The sequence below is a fragment of the Pleurodeles waltl genome, chromosome 7 (genome assembly GCF_031143425.1).
Source record: "Pleurodeles waltl isolate 20211129_DDA chromosome 7, aPleWal1.hap1.20221129, whole genome shotgun sequence".
NCBI lineage: Eukaryota > Metazoa > Chordata > Amphibia > Caudata > Salamandridae > Pleurodeles > Pleurodeles waltl.
This window is the reverse complement of record NC_090446.1, coordinates 1,384,552,595-1,384,566,737: the sequence shown is the minus strand read 5'-3', so window position 1 is coordinate 1,384,566,737 and position 14,143 is coordinate 1,384,552,595. Positions and strand designations below refer to the sequence as shown.

Below are 14,143 nucleotides of genomic sequence, written 5' to 3'. Positions count from 1 at the left end.
AGGCCGAAACCTGTTCTGGATAAACTGCTCCCATGAGGAGCACGATCAGTAATGATTTTCATAAGGTGGACCTTTGTCTATAATGGCTAAGTGGAGGAAAAACATGGGTTGGACTGCTACCCGGCATGGTTGTCAGTGGTGTACACTGTTTGCAAGCATTGCTCCAATCACCTTTAGTGTGTTTAAACATATCTTAGAACCAGAGCGCAGCTCCACACAAACTCACAGGGAATCAACAGTCATTTCCCAACCCTTTACACATTTGACAAATACAAAAGGGAGATACCTGACCATTGTAGAGTGGGCAAAGTACAGAGAGTAAACCACATTTAGGAGAAAGGCTACTGTCATGGGCAGAAATGTGATGCTCCTCGCAAGCCATTTTGACATAGGACATAACAAAAACGAAACTGTCTGTGTGAAGGTATCAACTTAACTCCATTCTCTGCCCCTATTGAGGTTATTTCACCACTCTGATATCACATAACATTACAGCCAACAGTTAACCTTTGTAGGACCTACAGAATTACACTGTGCCCCGATACTACTCTATAGGGTGATCTGCCCAACTGCATGACAAAGGGGTTTAGTTTATTCTTAGAGGGCACCACACTGCTGTTTCTTAGCAAGGATTTCACTTGCTCCCACGTATCAAAATGTAAAGGTTTGCAGGGCTCGAAAAATCATAAAAATTTTACCAGGCCTGCAGTTTGAGTAACTTAAATAATCTACTCAACCTAACTGTACTGTACTTGGCCCATAAATGGGTTTCAAAATGTGTAATCCTAGCCAAATAAATTACAGAGTCGCCTTTTCTTAATTCTCACATGTGACTGCACCTTCAACTATGAGAGCTCTGCATTTCTGCAGTACAAAAAAAAAAAAATCCTCTTTTGTTTGAGCTGCTCTCTGCTGATGAAGGGCTGAACCCAGAAACATGTGTCAAGAGAGTTACAGCACTTGTTGCACCTACTAGGGTGAAAAACTATAGTTTATGGATGAAAACAAAAAACTTTGACTGCATTTACCATGATGCATTGGGGCTGACTGCATGCTGGAGTGTGAGGCAGGGTGCTCTGTTTCTGGTTTTCCTGTTTAAGAAGGCTCCCTTGAGCCAACGAGCTCTGGTTGAGCACCTAAATGCCAGTGAGTGGTTAATAAACCTGAGAGGACTTTTGGCAGCGTTTCCAGAAACCCCACAGACAAAGCTGCTCTCTGCTGATGAAGGGCTGAACCCAGAAACATGTGTCCAGAGACTTACAGCTCTTGCTTCGCCTACTAAGGTGAAAAACTACAGTTTACTTTATGGATAAAAAACGAACTTTGACTGCATTTACCATGATGCATTGGGGCTGACTGCATGCTGGAGTGTGAGGCAGGGTGCTCCCTTTCTGGTTTTCCTAACCAGAATGTACTTTACCCGTAAACGGGTCTCAAACTGTATGATCCTAGGCAAATAGTTTACAGAGTTGCCTTTTTCTTAATTCTCACATATGATTGCAACTTCAAATAAACCTTCAAATAAATGAGCTCAGCATTTCTGCAGTACAAAGAAACCCTCTTGTTTGATTAAGTACACTACAGTTTGCTGCATGCATCACAAGAATCTATCCCACATGCCCACGAGGTCTAGCCAACATAACCTAGGTCTTTTTTTAATTTACTAACAACATTACCATCAGGACAGGAATGTTTCTCAGTTTGTTTAAACCCTCCGTTTTAATCAATATATTACTAAACCATGATGTGGTAGCATATGGTCATCAACACACAGTAACATTCCAAGAAATGTTCAAAAACCTCTCCACTAACTTGCAGCTTTACTGATAAAACTATGTAGTGTATTAACAAGTCTGTGAAAATTGGGTCTCAGAAAACATATCCTTAGCACACCAACACAACGTAGTCTGATATATTTTCCTCCTATTAAAATATTTTTTCATCACACAGAAATATGAAAAAGGGGCTTTCACAACTATTGAAATATATTTTTAAATGTTTGCACAGTTGACTTAGTCGTTTAAATGTTGTGTGTTAGGGAAAAACAAACATGACACCCTATACCCGACACCCTATAGCCTTTAATTTTACATTCTAAGCAGCAGGTCACCTTACAAAGTCCTGGAACTCTGCAGTGAGAAGGAAAATTAATTGTAAGAAAAACTGACTTTTGACCTCGATCTGTGAACACAGAGCAAATGTGGCATGAGAACAAGATTTAAAGGCATCTTTTATTGCCCCTCCACTAATCAACTGAACAGAACACCTGTTCAGTGTAAACTCGCCAGAACAGACAGAGTAAGTATTAAAAATAGCTCGACCTGAACATACAAGACTTGCCAATGCGAGCTCTGGTTTGTGTCAAACACTAAAATGCAAATTTTAACTCATTACTGGAGGTGACAATACTGGAGTAACCGGTCATGAGCGCATGTTCCCAGTACAGTAAACTTTTAGGCGATGTGGAAGCACAGCTCACATTCCTAAGCCAAAGCGATCACATTTCTGCTGCTCTATGGCCAACACACACACCCACAGGCCTCGTGTCAGCAGCATGTCATTCAAACCAAAAACGAGATCCATGGGACAAACTATCTGAAAGTAAACTACTATGTAGACAAGGATGAACCAGGAGCAGGTCTGTGTATGGCTGTCTGGCGCAGCTTCCACCAACTGACTTCATTCACCCCCTAGCTGTCCTGCATGCTTCCCCTGGCATCCTCGTAACCAGGGGAGAGGCCTCCGGCTACATACTACAGCTCATTCGGGTTTTACTGTTGCCAGGTGACGGTCTTCTCACTTGTTTAAGCTAGGTGCGGCCACCGCCTGTCTAATGGGATTCTGCTTCGTGGTCGCCCTTCTACCTAGTTGTGAGGCTTTGGCCAGAAGCCTGTCCTTCAAGCTTGGCCTACCAACTGTTGCTACATTTCACTTTGTGCGTTCTGCTACAGCTTGGCGCACCTGCCTTCTACAAGTCACATCACCCACCACTCCTTCTCTGGCTACACACTTCACAAAACGTTTTCCCCGATGCTACTTACCTTTAATTCACCCTGTTGCATCACATAACGTTGTGGTTTCCCTCTTCAGCATGTGCATCGGCCAGGCATGCATGTTCATGGTCCGCCCCAGAGCAAGCAACCGTACAGTACAGTCTCCACAATAAGGAAAAAACTAATTGTTGTATTCCATAAACGTGGGATTCATGAACGTGCGAGTGTTTTTGTCCCTTGACTAAGGGGCCAACCAGTGTTAACACAGCTGCACAACACTACTGGTAAGATCATACTGAGCATTTACAGAAAGAAAGTAGTCAAAGCACAGGTCACCCCCTGACACAACCCTTCCTCTTGACACTGTCCATCCAAGTACTTTTTACAGACTCTTCCTGCTGTGCGCCAGGGGTTAAGCATATGTCCTCCCTTTGGATGTAATATATTTTTTTTGGTATGCGCCGAGGGGATGTGGGGTGCTTGGGAATTGTAACATTTTGAAACAGCAGCTTTAGGAACACTCATTTTCCGCTGTGACTTCTGCAAGATTAGCAGTTGACGCAGGCCCCTTGCCTGCGAGTACCAAGATAAAGGCAGAAAGTAAACGGGAGGATGGAAATCTAGGCCATCACCGCAAGGCTGAGTATCAGAGGTAAAACCCCTATTTCTTGTACCTGAGAAATAAAGCGTGAGACATGCCCTTGCTCCGAGTACAGATACCATTCTAGAGCTGGGCACAAAGGAGGAGGCTGCAATACAGACTATCCCTTCCTGTTTAACTTTTATAACTAAGCATCCAAAAGTCAACCACCGACAAAGAACTCCGAGCTGGAGCTTGCGAGGCAGGGAGGGAGGGGCAGGTTAGAGAGCCCCTGGCTGCTCTACTATGGCCCCCTTGTGCCCCATATGTGATTGCACTTTACAGAACATGAAATGTGCGCCCAGCAGACAAGAAAACTCGTCCAGATGCACCCCATTCACCAGCCGGAGAGCGTGACTGAACGCCTGCGCGGCGTCCTTGCCGAACACGTCTACGGATTTCCTGGAATCAGAAACGTCGATAAGTAGAGAGGCGTGAAAGCCGGCTTATTTTAGAAAGTCACTAGGCCAGCCCCGACCACAGGAATCAGCTAACAGCCCCGCATGCACTGCTACACAATTGCCTGCGAGCAGAAAGCAATGCAGCTTTCAAATCTGAAAATATCAATGAGCCGTACACCCCCAGGTCGCTCCTCAGTCTTGTACAAGAGGCAAGCCGGGATACAAGCCTGATCGCGCTGCAAGAAAGCTCACAACATGGCATACTGTTTTGATTGATCAACAAAGCATTTAATACGACAAGCATTGGCAAAGCTTTCAAAACGACTGTCTTTGCCAAAGGTTTTAGCCATGCTGGACAGCATTCCTGTCACTGTGCAGCATGGGTTAAAAAAAGAGAGAGAGAAAAAAAAAAAAAAAAAAAAAAAAAAAAAAAAAAGAAGAGGACTACGGCGCGGACAGCAGGGTCATTTTATAGGCGTCTATCCACACCTTTAAAATTATGTGGGCTTTTTTTTTTTCTTTTTGTTTACCAATGCAAGGTAGATCGGTAAAAGAAAATAAATATATATTTTTTTAAAAGTAGCACAAGGGAGTGAGGGTAAGCAACACAGAGGTGGTGGGGGGGAAGCAAATGGAGACAGCGATGAAGAGGGGGACGGATGAGAGCGCAACATGTGGATGAGACAGCAGCAGGGAGCTGCTGGTAGGGAAGCACAAGAAGGTGAAGGTACTGCGGAGGGGCACGGGAAAGCACACGGGTAGAGGAAAGAGAAACACGCGTGGCGGAGGGGAATACGCTCACAGGAGAGAGAGAGAGCTGTAAAACACATTGACGGACCTGGCCCCACTCTGCAGGGTCACCCCAGTTTTTCACCTTCTTACGCTGAAACCATTGTTGTTAGCTTTCAGGACAAGTGCAGACTTTTCCCCTGCTAACCAGTGGTCGAGTGTTTGTGCTCTACCTTGAAAACATGGTAAAATTCACATATGCCTAATTAGTACATTTAATTTGCTTATAAGTCCCTAGTAAATGGTACTACATTAAACCCAGGGCCAGCACTCACTGCATCAACCCACAAAATTAGTACTGTGTTAAGTGTCTCATGCCTGCTACTGCAGGGTGTAGTACAGTTTTCGACCTGGCAAAATATACCTTGACCATACCAAAAACTTAGAGCCAGCCTGCCGTTTATCAAAGGCTGGGTTTCTTGGCACTCATTTGCTTGCATCTTATTCAATGGGTTTCTTTACTTTTCTTGTGTTTTACCCTCTCCCCAGGAGATCGATTGTTTACGATTTGTTTGACTGGATGACTTGCATCTTTCAATTACTCAAATTCAGACACCTACTTTTTACGTTCAAGCCTACCACACAGTGCATTTGTCTGGTTACAAACACATAATAGGGACTTGCTGACAGCTTCCGTAGCAATGCATTCACCCATTGGCTTTGTATTTTGTAACTCATATTTGCTTGCTTTAATTATTTATTTTAGGCTGTTCAGCATGTCTTTGTTCCTCACAGGGAGCATAGTAGGTATACCACCTTTCGGACTGGATCCCTGAAATCTTCCATGAGTGCTTGCTTTCTGGGAAATCTTTTTTTTTTTCCCCGCACGAGGCACTCCATGAGAGCAGGTGTTTTCAGTTATCTCCACTGTTAGCTAGTTTACAGCAGTAAATGGGCTGTATTATTTTAAAAATGTTTCTTGTCTATCTTTCTGTTTGACTAATTCCACTAATCTCTGCCACTCCCAGTACATCAATCTTGCATGCCTGTAAGAAACAATGTTTTGTTTATTTTGGTCAGTGTTCTTTAGTAACAGCATAACAAACAAACAATTCATTTCCCCAATTGCATGTCCATACCGTATGCACTGTAAGTAGGGGAGGGAGGACAAGGTGATTGAAACCCCCCCAAATTAACCATGTTGGATTTCAGAAGTGATTGAGCAATAAACAGGCCTTTAAATTTTGTTTTCATCTAGTCACATATGCTGTGTGTTCAAAGAGACAGGTCAAATATTAGGCTCCGTCTTCCAAGAAAGGTTGGGGTTTACTTTTCTTTCTCTGGCTGCAAAGAGGATTTGTGTGACAATCTTGCTGGGCTGTTTTGTGAAAGGAAATGCTGTACAATGTTATTTTTGCCAGCACACAACATTTAAATGACAGTAAATGAACTGTACAAATATTTCAGAATATATATGTCAGAATTCAGAAAGCAGCAAATTTTTGTAATTCTGAAGTGTAGTGGAATCACATATTTTAATATGAGCAAAAAAAAAAAAAAAAAGAAACCAATGCACTAGGTGATGCCGATTTTCACACATTATTGTTTGTGCTCTGTATAGTTTTATCAGTAAAAAAAAAACTGTATGCCTGTGCAAATAGTAATTTAAATTGAAAATATGTTGTCTGTAATGTCAGTGAATTACCACACCATTCAGACTCCAGTCTAGGACATTCAAACATCTTCTAGCCAAGCTGAACAGGAGCATCACGTACATGGGCGAGACCTATTGTATTTGCCTATGCTGTTTTTTTTCCTAGAGCTCCATGAGTGCATGTGTTTTCTTTCTCTCTCCTTTGTGTGGTGCTCCCCTCCAAAACATCCCCCATGCACAGTGTTGCTCCTTCATCCTCCATCTTGCAGCCCTGCTAGTTCAGTACCCTCCTCAACCTTTCATGGATTATTTTTTTCTTTTCCCCTCCCCATCTCATGCACCTCTGTTTCTCCCCGTGCTTTCCCCTGCATTCCCTTATCCCCAAAGCTCTCTACCATTGTTGCATCCATGCCTCTCCTGCGGCAGTATTAAAAAAAAAAGATTTAAAAATATTTCTTGTAGGATCCCGCAGTTATCATTTGGTGCCAGTCCACTACGTTTTTGAAATGCACGTTTGCACGCTTAAAAAAAAGTAAATACATAAAAAAAAAAATTTAAAAAAATAGCCACGTCCTGCCACATGTGCATGCATAAGTCATCGCACTTGGCAGCTGTAGCGTCATGATGCATAGACGTGCATTCATCATATCACTATAGAGCACATGCATCATGATTCGTACACAAGCTCAAGTCATTGTACTTTTTCCCCCATTTTTTTGTAGCACCAGCATCAGCAAAGCCAGCAGTTCAAAATGTTGAGACATATAGGCCTTGCCAATGCCAATACTTACAACATGAGCAGTAAAGACAGCACGTCATAATGCTTTTAATGGTAATACCGCTGCTGACTCGCATGACGGCTATGTTAAGTAAGGAAATATCCATCATGAACCAAAGCGAGTGCAACACGTGTTCTTTTTGTGAGAAATCTATATATTCTGTCCTATCAATTGATGCAGTCAAGGCTATGGGTGGAGCCAAAGTCCCTTACTCTGTAGTGCTTTTAAAAGTTTATTCTGGTATTACATAACGTTTTACCAGGTAATCTGTCCAACCAGACCTAAAAAAGCAGGTGTTGCACCTCCGACAATAGCACCAATTTAAGGCAAATAAAGAGACTGGTTGCTGAAACAGCTGACAGGAACAGAAAAACACTGCAAGCACGCCCCAAACCTAGCCATCCACTGGTGGTCAGCATTACTTTTATGTTATTTGGGATGTAACTGAATGGGGGACAGGTAAGTAGGAATATAATTGTGGAAACTTGGAGCTTTGCTGCAGTAGGCTGAGAAGATGGCTACATTCTAACGTGCATGTGTAAAGTGCAAGCCTTAGGAAGGGTATCCGAGGACAGCACAGTATACACTTGAGGACTTGAACTTCCTTATCCCCTAGGAGAGGCGTGGAGGAAATTGTATTTTCAGAAGTTCTTCAAAGTTGGAGTGCTGAACACAAATGGGTGACTGCCCCAGATACCTACAACGGAATTACAATCAACTCAAGAAGTTTCATGAGAGCTACACAGGTACAATCACTGCACAGCTTTCTACAAAACCAATATATGTCACCTTTCATAACAAGCAGAGCTATTGGCGTATAAAGTAAACGAACCAAATCGCGATGGTCACTGGTTTGCAAGCACACATGCAAGTACAGACGCACATTTTGCAGTGCTTTGTCTTTTGGTTTATTCTAGACTACCCTCAATGCATGGCTAAGGAGCAGTGGTCGTCCTACAATGCGTCTCAAACAGAAAAAGAATCTCTGCTCACGTGTAGGCATGTGCCCGCGTATACACAAGTGGTCATTTCGTGGCTTTTTACATTAATTTACCTTTCTAAGTTGGCCCGCTGCCATTTTGGAACAATACATTTAAAAAAACCTTTGCCAATAGGACTATGCAGCAGTAGTCCCTTATTAAAAAATACTAGATGTTAGAAATAAAGAATAAAGAGGAGAGAAATAATCTGGCGGAAGGGAGAATTTTGGGTAGAGAGGGGTGGGTTGGATTGTCAGAAGACAATGGCCCATCTGTACTGTGTAGCTGCTGGGACTTTCATAATGCAAGTGCTAAGCTAATGGCCTTGCCAATGCTGGTTTGTAAAGCATTGTTAACAAAAAAGTAAAAAAAAAAAAAATAAAAAAAAAATAAGGAAGTGTCAGATGTTAAAGGAAAATGCTTTCAAAGGCCTAATTTCCTTTCAACGGGGATCAAAACTGTAACAAATGCTCCATCCATTTGGTTATATGGGGTGGGGGTAGGTGACCAGCAGGCAAAGAAAGGGAGAAAGTAAAGCAATGTGCTGCAATGGAGTGGTTAAAGTGTAATTAAAAATAGTACTGGCAAAGTCAATAGGTTGCGCCTTCATATTTCAAGTGCTAAGCTAATGGCTTTGCTAATGCTTTTTTGTAAAGCACTGTTGACAAAAATTGCTAGAAGTTAAAAGTAAAATGTTTTCAAGGGCCTACTTTCCTTTCAACAGGATTCAAAACTGTAACAAATGCTCCATCCATATGGTGATTTGAAGCAGCTCGAGTAGTAGATTTCTAGCAGCATGCCCTTTTTCCAGCACGTTAGCAATGTTGCTTTCCTGTGCAATTTTCATGCAATATTTGGAATGCATGTGAGAAAATAAAACAACCTGATCAAGTCTGCTCTTTAATCATTATTTCTGCTTCAGGATTACCAGGTCCACACCAGTAAAGACTCACAGGACACGACCATCGGCCTATTCAAAACACCTCTGCACAGGCCTTATGTCTCCTTTGTCTACAGGTTTGGAATCTTGGTTCTTTTTGTCATATCGCCTGTATAGTTAAGGTCTCAAATTTAAAATTTACCCACCTCAAGTTATGATCACAATCCTTGTCAGGGTGAACACTTAGTCACTAAATTAATGTGAGCTCAAACCCACTGGTAACTATTGCACAGAGCATATAGGGAAAACTTGGAAGCAATGAGTAAATTATTTATGCTGTACTAAAACAGTAATAAAAGATCAGATGCAAAACAATTGAAATCCCAAAACAAATTAGAAAAATATAGTAAAATTTAATAAACAAAATGACACCAGAATAGCAAAAATCCAAAAAGGGGAGCAGGTGTCATGATTTTTTTTTTTTAATTTTTAGGAAGAAATAGTGCAAAGAAGCAAGGTGTTAGTGATAGTCAGTGGTCATGGTAGAACATGACATAGGCGCAACCTGACGCCGACTGTGATAGAGCGCGGGTCGGATAACTAACTAGGTTGGTCCTGGCCAAAGATTTTATCTTCTGACTTTAGTCCTTTTAGCCCCTCTCCACCACAGGAGTACACTTCTAAAGCCCACAGGACCTCAGGGAAGGCACTTACACTCACTAGGAGGCAGGAAGAGGTCATAACATGGTCAGTACTAGGTCCAGTTTCCACTGGTCAGTTGGGTAGTTGCAGGGAAGGCCTCTTTTAGCTTGTTGTGTCCCTGTAGCTTTAATAGGAAGTCAGCCTTATGACCATGGCAGTCCACTTCTTTGTCCTGGGTACAGTAGAGAGAGTAGGTGCCTCTTCTAGGCTCTTCACAGGTCTCACAGCAGGTTCAGTCCTTTTCAGATCTTCCACACATCCACCAATGTTCTGAAGGGGGTGTCTAGAGATGCCATGTTTCTGTCTGACATGAGCTAGTGGGTGGGAATAACTCCTGGGGATACCCTAACCAATGGGGTAAATGTTCCCAAGGCTAGCTCCACCGACTTAAGGCATTTTCAAGATGATTATTGAGGTCTTCGGCCACACAAAAGCTGGACTCTGAGGGGTGGTGTGTGTGTAGGAAGTGTGCTATGGTAATCCTAGTGTTCTCCCACAAACCGAGCACCGATTATTGCTATATGTTACAACAAGGCAGGCGGTCAAAGCTTAGTTACCTTGCAGGCAACAGGGCCATGATTTGGATGGTGCAGCAGGTGGAGTGGCACAGGGGCCAAAAACTCTAGGAAACCCACAGAACACAGACAAGCAGTCACAAGTGCAGTTACTTTGGAGACACTACAGGGCCACACTATATGTTACCCCTAAACAAGCAGGCACAAGTGCAGTTACCTTGCAGGAACTGGGTGGGGGTGAGGTGGGGGGGGCAGGTTCTCTGCTGCTCTTTATGCGGGGCAAGTGTCTGGATTGTCTCCCAGTGGGGCGTTGTTGTGATGATCCGGTTGCAGATCCCTTGCCTGGGGATCGCTTGCAGACGCTCCCCTAACATCCTCACCTTTCATGCGGGGAATTGCAGATGCTCCCGGTGAACCCCTCTACCATAAAGGGGTAACCATATCTCTCAGTACACGGGCCCCCGCCCAATCAACACGGAGAAGTCTTCGGCAGCAGCCCCACCTGACATATGGGGTCGGGGACCACCACTGCACAAGGCTAGGCCCATAGAACACAGCAGTTATTTTTTTCTCGTTGGCCCATCCTAGCATAAGGGGTGGAGACCTTGCACTAGTGCCGGGCCAATGGTTGCAGCTTGGCACATGGCTCTCTCCAAGGCAACCCCTCCTGGCATACAGGGGGGAGGGGTCACATACTCTGTGCTGCACGCAAGCAATGACCAGATTGGTGCAGCACCCTTTTCCTCACACTTCAGAGGGGGTCCACTCGACAGATCTCCCCGTTGGACCTTGCTCCCTCTAACACTCGCCTCTTCCTCACAGGGCACACTGGTCTTGGCAAGCAAGCAGGCACTGGACATCTAGGCTCCAGGGCAAGTGGTCCTGGATTCCCTGAGTGATGTTCGCTCACCTAGCAGGGAGGCTAGAAAGCCTTGGCCCCCAGTTCTGGTCACAGACAGAAGTCTTGCAGAGTTTCCCCTCCTCCCCCAGCATGTATGGCTGCTTAGCAGATGACAGTTTTTTGGGGGCTCAAACTCCCCTTCGTATAGACCATTTCCACACACCAATTGCGATTCAGGGTCTGAGTCTTTACATTTTATGTTGGGGGTCTACTGCTTTTGCAGTATCCACTCTGCTTTCTCTTCCTCTTGAAAAGCAGTCTGTCACAGTAGGAGTGACTCCAAAGCCGATAGTTACAAAACACAGGCCATGGGAGTAATTCGAGGCCACAGTTATTTGTGCACCAAAACGTTAGGCCAGCCAGCCAGCCCTACTCTTTATGATTCTCTCGTCAGCCCCATCAGGGATCTACCGAGCCCCCTTCATTGTGATTTCTCACTGAACCAAAGACCCTTTGAAGTGTATAGGGCAAGCCTGGCTTTTTCCCTCCCCAGTGTGTGTCCCACCCAGTTACAGGAATGCAGCAATTCACAAATCCGCGTGGGGGATTTCTCCACCTCCTTAACGCAGGAGTGGGTTTCCCAAAATGGAACCCAAGGCTCTACTTGATTTGTACCATCCACAAGTACACATACACCCAGTGCACATATAAAGCTTACACACACACATACACAACCATATCCTTTATGAATTGTACCACTCATAGGTACACGTACATCCAGCACATACATTTAACATGCATACACTGCTCAGCATTGTATCCTTTATGTATTGTACATACACCCAGCGCAAGCATACACTGCTTAGAAGATTATCCATGTATTGTATCTTCCCAGGCACACAAACACCTAGTGCAGATAAACACTCATGCACTGTGCAGCACTTCATAACAAACCAATGAAGGCCAAGGGTGAGTTAGGCACAAAGCAGCAGAACTTTTAAATATGGATGTGCCTGTATGCCTCACCCCATTGACAGATGTTAACATGCATTTGCAATGTAATAGGTCTTGCATTTGCTTGAGTTAGAGCTATTGGCTTTGTGAATGCATAACTGGACTTTTCTTGACACATAAACTGGTCAATCCCAACTCATAATTTGGTCCTCTCTGCCACATCATTCCAATGGCCCTGCATATAACTAGAGTACTTCCATTTACCTTCTTCCTCTATATGCAGCAAAAAAATAAAAATAATGCCATTATATTATTATTATTATTATTGTTATTATTATTTTAGGGTCTCCCCCTCCCCCAAATCTAGTGTGGGGACCCAGAGATGACATAGACAGAAAGATAATGTTGTGCTGACCCTTTTGATGGTGGCAGCGTGCAGTGAATGTTGTATAACCCCGACAGTAATTCTCAGAACAGCCCCTAGAGGGTACCACAATAAAAATAGCATCTGTAAGAAACATGGTCATTTAACCATATAATCAGCCCCTAGAGAGCATAACCACCTGAAAAGAGAATGTCAGAATGTAATGCAATATAACCATATATTTAGCCCCTAGAGAGTGTAATGCATTACACATTTTCAGGCCTAGCAGATCTACTGCGATGATATTACAAACAAGGCCCCTAAAAACACAAACTACTCCCAGCTTTAAAACAAAAGTTCCAGCCATGAAAGCGTCTAAAGACACTGAATGGTGGGAGAGGTTACTATTTTGGGGTCCCCTCCAATCTAGTGTGGGACCCAGAGATGACCTAGACAGAAAGAGCGTGTCGTGCTGAATGGTTTGGTGTGGTCCCATTGTCGTAGGACCACCACAGGCATAGTCATGGTCCAAAATGTTTTGGAAAGGAAATGCCCCGCAAAGCATTATGAGGTGGGTTTTCCCGAGTGCAGTGAATATCGTAGTATAGGCTCTACCTCTGTGCCGGGAGAGGCATGTTGAGGATTTCTGTGTTTTTTCATGTTTAAAATGCACCAGTTTGTGTATTTTTCAACTGCTAAACTTGTATTTAAGTGGTACTCATGTAAAGCGCACCTCCAAATCGAGTTTGCACTATGTGAAACTTAATACATAAATAACTCAATAAATGAAAAATAACCCCCTTCCAGCTTGCAGTATTTGGGGGCAGGCACCACAAAGAAACAGCAGCATGCTCAAAAACAAGGAAGAGGAAGAAACATTATACGAACATGGAGCAGTGGAAAAGCAAAAGAAAAAAGTAGTGCCCCACACTAAGGTATATGGCTGATCGTACAATAATCCATGTAACAGGGTCAGACTCAAAGGCAGTAACAAGGCAGCCTCAAGGCGGGACAAACGTATAGCATTTACATACAAAATCAAGGGAATTTTGAAAGGCAGGGCAAGGAACAAATGAAAGTGATAGGTGTGAGATGGGTGTGGTGAAAGCCCACAGAAAGAAGAGAACAACATGTTAAGAGTTAGCGCATGGGCGCTGCCTAGGCTCGACCATAAAAGGACTTGTCAACTCTGATTGATCACTACGCGGTCTGCTTAACTCCTGGTGAAGGCAATAGCCTTCCATCATTAGGAAGATAGCGATCTGGACTTCCCTTCTGGTCCAACAAGACCACAATTCGTGAGACAGGCCTACGTCATGGTGCACACGCATGATCTGTGTTTGCCTGTGACAACAAAAAAAAAAGCATCTGGGAATCAGACAGCACAGTCAGACACTTAGGGCAGAGATCCACGTCCGTTACCATGCAGAGGATTTTTCAGAACGTTGGGGGCACCTTGTGGGATGGAAATGTATTGGCTCCAGGTGCACAGAACTATGAGGTATGATGATGGAATGGCAAAGAAGCCTTCATTAGGTCCCACATTTCTTTCTGTAACATAAAAACCCAGGAAGATAAAAAAAAAAAAAAAGTCATGCCACTGGTCCTTCATTTCACATAGGGGAAAAAAAAAAAAAAAGGATGTACTTAAGGCAAAATAACTTTCAGCAGTCCTTTCAATGTATTGAGAAACGCGGAGGATAGACTGGGC

At 43.6% G+C, this 14,143-nt stretch overlaps 1 protein-coding gene across 1 annotated transcript in view; it reads right to left on the bottom strand.

Annotated features, from left to right (window-relative positions):
• Positions 1-14,143, bottom strand: part of BAX (BCL2 associated X, apoptosis regulator) — a 61,580-nt gene that overhangs the window by 34,331 nt on the left and 13,106 nt on the right. The window lies entirely within an intron of this gene.